This window comes from Micropterus dolomieu, linkage group LG18 (genome assembly GCF_021292245.1).
Source record: "Micropterus dolomieu isolate WLL.071019.BEF.003 ecotype Adirondacks linkage group LG18, ASM2129224v1, whole genome shotgun sequence".
Classification (NCBI taxonomy): Eukaryota; Metazoa; Chordata; class Actinopteri; order Centrarchiformes; family Centrarchidae; genus Micropterus; species Micropterus dolomieu.
The window spans coordinates 2,505,049-2,510,092 of record NC_060167.1 but is presented as its reverse complement, the minus strand read 5'-3'; the positions used below and the strand labels follow the sequence as shown (position 1 = coordinate 2,510,092).

Sequence of the window (5,044 nt, the reverse complement as noted above, 5' to 3'; positions counted from 1 at the left end):
GCTGTTTTGTTTGTTGTTGTTGTTTTGCTTGTTTTATTATCACTTCTGGCAGCGACATCCATAGCAGTCGGAGCCCATCAGGTAAAAGCAGTCATGTAATGTTAACTCTGTTTTATTTTTATTTTTTATTTAACCCATCTTTAACCAGGTGAGACCATTTGAGATCAGGGATCTCTTTTACAAGGGTGACCTGGCCAAGACAGCAGCATAAAGACGACAGCAATACCACAAGAAACATGCATATACACATCAAACAATTCAGGTGACTTTAAAATAACTCTGCACAGCTGCACCATTCATCGCCGTACTATTAATTGCTTAAAAGTCCGAGCGAGACCAGTTCTCTTAGTTTGAAGCCTCAGTAAAGCTCTGCAGCTGTAATGTGGCAGCATGAACTTTGTTAGCTTGTGTGTTTGTCACTGCAGGTGGAGAATGATTTGCTCGTACGTTAGTGGTGCTGAATAATGGAAGGTAACTCTGGTACGTCTGTATCATTGCAGCTAAGGCTAAAAGCTTTCTAGGTGGCTAGTTAATATGACAGTTTGCTGCCGAAGCTAACAATGAGGTTAAAAATCTGACCAGTTTAGATCTCAATTCAATTCAGCTTTATTGGCATCAATGTAAAACAACAATATTGCCAAAGAAATTAAATAAAGGAAATAAAACAGTAAAAAATGTGGTTTTTGTGTGAATAAAAAATAAAATAAATATATATTAACAATGAAAATAAATAAATAAAACAGTAAGGTCGTTTGTGTTGTGAATTCAATTCATATGGTTTATTAAAAATAAAACAGTAAACGTGTTTTTGTATATTAATGGACAAAATACATAAAATCAGTATCAAATATGAAATGAAAAAAACAAGTAAAGGAAAAATTACTAAAATAACAAACAATAAAAATAATAATTAGAACATTTTTCAGTACAGTTATTTATTATATTTATGAGTCTAGTCTGAGTTTCCACTGGTTGTCCTCAGATCTCCCCGCTGGTTGTGTTGACTGAGCTTTGTTGCCCCTGCAGTGGTCTGATAGGTTCAAATCCTTGCAGAATTTAAAAAGCCTAATTTCCACTGCACAGTACTTTTCTCGATTTTGTTTACCACTGCAGATTGGGAACATCCTAAGAGTCAATTTGACATTTCCATGCTGTCTAATAATATTAATTTAATATAATATTTCAGGCTGCGAGGATCGAGGAGGGATCTCTGAGGAGCCATGAGCAGCAGATATGAGATTTCCCCTGAACCATTTGGCCTAATAAATCATTCCCAATGTCAAAAAGACACCATGATCGTATTCTGGGTTATTCCATAATTAATTCCCAAAAGAACAGACAAATGTCACTGTGTTTTTTGATGATGCTAAAGTCTGCTTCTAATTAAGGAAAAGGTTTAGAGGATTTAGTGGATGGTTTTCCCTGTTTGCACCACTTAAAGCCCACTCTCTGATTTGTGAATCCTTTATTTAGGACTTGACTTACTGGAAAAGTTTAACAAATAAGCTCTAGAGTCAGTTTCAGAAATCGTTATTCTGTTATTAAAAACATAGAAAAAAGGTCTTTCTCCATCCACATAAAAAGCTCGGCTCAGATTTGTAAAACCTTTTATTTTCATAGTCATGAACATGTTTTTTAAACCAGTCTACATGTTAATCTAGTCTAATAATGATACTAATTAAGAGGTCTGTTCAGATTCTCCTCAGTGTCTCCTGATCCAGGGTAAATAATAAAGGCGACCGAGTCTTTTCAGTGGCGGCTCCAAATCTCTGGAATATTCTACCTGTTCAAATAAGAACTGCTCAGACTGCTGAAGTCCTTGCTTATTTTAATTCGAGTTGAGTTTTGAGACCTTGACCTTTTCTACTGTCTTTGTTTTGTATGTTTGTGCATCCTGAGCTTGGAAAGCACTTTGGTCAACTAGGGTTGTTTTTAAAGTGTCAATTAATTAATTTGACATTTGAACTTTAGTGGTTTCTGATGTAGACCTGCTCCAGTATGATCGAAACGCAGAAATCTTTTGTTTTCTAAATAGAATTTAATTTTCACACATCTGAAACTGTATTTCAAACTGTCCGAGAGTCTACTTGTCATTCTAGTCCAGATATAGTGGGTTCTGGACTCAGTGAAGAAGAAGCAGTGAAATCGCCCTGAAATGAAGGTTTCACAAGTCAGAAAGTGCGGTTTAAAAGCCTGAAGTCTTTCACTACGAAGCCAGCTGTTACTGTAACAGCTATACGTGGTACAAAAATGGAGAATCGGTTACTAAATAGCAGAAGTTTGGATTCGAGTCACATGACTTGGACTCAAGTCAGAGTCACGTCACTAATTTGATGGCTTTAGACTCGACAAAATTAAAATAGACTTGCAACTCGACTTTGATTTTAACACCAATGACTTGTGACTTCACTCGGTCTTGACTTGAGACTTGACTCTGACTTGTTGGTCTCGACGGTCTGGACTTGGGACTTGACTTGGGACTTGTCGGTCTTGACTTGAGACTTGATTCTGACTTGCCTGTCACGACCGATCTGGACTTGGGACTTGACTTGAGACTTGTCGGTCTTGACTTGAGACTTGACTCTGATTTGCTGGTCTCGACCAGTCTGGACTTGGGACTTGACTTGAGACTTGACTCTGACTTGCTTGTCTCGACCGGTCTTGACTTGAGACTTGACTTGAGAATTGAGTTGAGACTTGTCGGTCTTGACTTTAGACTTGACTCTGACTTGTTGGTCTCGACTGGTCTGGACTTGGGACTTGACTTGGGACTTGTCGGTCTTGACTTGAGACTTGACTCTGATTTGCCTGTCTCGACCGGTCTGGACTTGGGACCTGACTTTAGACTTGTCGGTCTTGACTTGAGACTTGACTCTAATTTGCCTGTCTCGACCGGTCTGGACTTGGGACTTGACTTTAGACTTGTCGGTCTTAACTTGAGACTTGACTCTGACTTGCCTGTCTCGACCGGTCTGGACTTGTCGGTCTTGACTTGAGACTTGACTCTGACTTGTTGGTCTCGACTGGTCTGGACTTGGGACTTGACTTGGGACTTGTCGGTCTTGACTTGAGACTTGACTCTAATTTGCCTGTCTCGACCGGTCTGGACTTGGGACTTGACTTTAGACTTGTCGGTCTTGACTTGAGACTTGACTCTGACTTGCCTGTCTCGACCGGTCTGGACTTGTCGGTCTTGACTTGAGACTTGACTCTGACTTGTTGGTCTGGACTGGTCTGGACTTGGGACTTGACTTGAGACTTGTTGGTCTCGACCGGTCTGGACTTGGGACTTGACTTGAGACTTGTTGGTCTCGACCGGTCTGGACTTGGGACTTGACTTGGGACTTGTCGGTCTTGACTTGAGACTTGACTCTGACTTGCCTGTCTCGACCGGTCTGGACTTGGGACTTGACTTGTGACTTGTTGGTCTCGACCGGTCTTGACTTGGGACTTGACTTGAGACTTGACTCTGACTTGCCTGTCTCGACCGGTCTGGACTTGGGACTTGACTTTAGACTTTGTCGGTCTTGACTTGAGACTTTGTTGGTCTCGACCGGTCTGGACTTGGGACTTGACTTGAGACTTGTCGGTCTTGACTTGAGACTTTGTTGGTCAGGACCGGTCTGGACTTGGGACTTGACTTGAGACTTGTCGGTCTTGACGTGAGACTTGACTCTGATTTGCTGGTCTCGGGACTTGACTTGAGACTTGACTTGAGACTTTTAAAACAACACCTCTGCTAAATATACCATCTTTTTAGGAGCCAACCTCAGTCTCTCTGTAGCAGTCGCGATTTTTGCCCAAGCGCGAAGCCTTATTTTGTCCCAGCTGGCGCTCCGTAACGTGAGAGGCGTTCACAGGACTGTTGTGGTGAAAAGAAGCTTTTTCTCACGACAGCAGCCCGTGTGATATATTTCCTTTCAACAACAGTGAACATAGCAGAGCAGGAGCGGGTGGCAGCGGGAGGAGAGACTCGTGCAGACCGAAGAAGCGGGTAAGAGAGAGGCTGCTGTCAGCTCGTCGTGTCCCGTTAGCCGCCGTTAGCTGCTAGCTGCTAGCTGCTGCTTAGCACAACAGTCTGCTGCTGTCACTGAGCCGTTAGCCACAAAGCTAACTAGGGCTGACATGTAACGCACTGCTGTGGAGCTCTGCGGTGCTATAAACTATTACGGGACGTGTCCGGTAATTTGTGTAACTCTAACCCGACAGCTGGTCCAGATAAAGAGATTTATCTTAAACCAGGAAACTTATTTTTAGTGCTGATGTTGGTCGCTAGCTTGGAGGTTTGTTACACAGCCAGGTTTGATTTGGCTTCTCTGTCATTGAAACTGCTGCGCACAGTTTACGTGAGGTGACCTGGTAGAAACAGGAGAGGCAGGAGTACCCTCATTCTGTACTGTGGTAAAAGTACAGCAATGAAAAAGTACTCCCATTACATGAAGAAGGCCTTCATTAAAAGCCCTACTTACATAAAGGTACACTCAGCCTCATGTAGTTACAGTATCGACTGTAAAAGTACACAAGTATTCTCAGCTTCATGTAGTAACAGTATCGACTGTAAAAGTACACAAGTATTCTCAGCTTCATGTAGTAACAGTATCGACTGTAAAAGTACACAAGTATTCTCAGCTTCATGTAGTAACAGTATTCGACTGTAAAAGTACACAAGTATTCTCAGCCTCATGTAGTTACAGTATCCACAGTAAAAGTACACATTTAAAAGTACACAAGTATTCTCAGCATCATGTAGTTACAGTATTGACTGTAAACGTACAGATTTAAAAGTACACAAGTATTCTCAGCTTCATGTAGTTACAGTATCCACAGTAAAAGTACACAAGTATTCTCAGCTTCATGTAGTTACAGTATCCACAGTAAAAGTACACAAGTATTCTCAGCTTCATGTAGTTACAGTATCCACAGTAAAAGTACAGATTTAAAAGTATACAAGTATTCTCAGCATCATGTAGTTACAGTATCCACAGTAAAAGTACAGATTTAAAAGTATACAAGTATTCTCAGCCTCATGTAGTTACAGTATCCA

At 41.3% G+C, this 5,044-nt stretch overlaps 1 protein-coding gene across 1 annotated transcript in view; it reads left to right on the top strand.

The window, feature by feature from the left end:
- The first annotated feature begins 3,819 nt into the window (after nucleotides 1–3,819).
- The window catches only part of LOC123956955 (E3 ubiquitin-protein ligase RNF123-like), a 7,474-nt gene continuing 6,249 nt past the window's right edge, over nucleotides 3,820–5,044 (top strand). The window contains exon 1 of the mRNA XM_046029530.1: nucleotides 3,820–3,994. The gene's annotated coding sequence lies outside the window, so the exon portion shown is untranslated. The remainder of the gene's footprint in view (nucleotides 3,995–5,044) is intronic.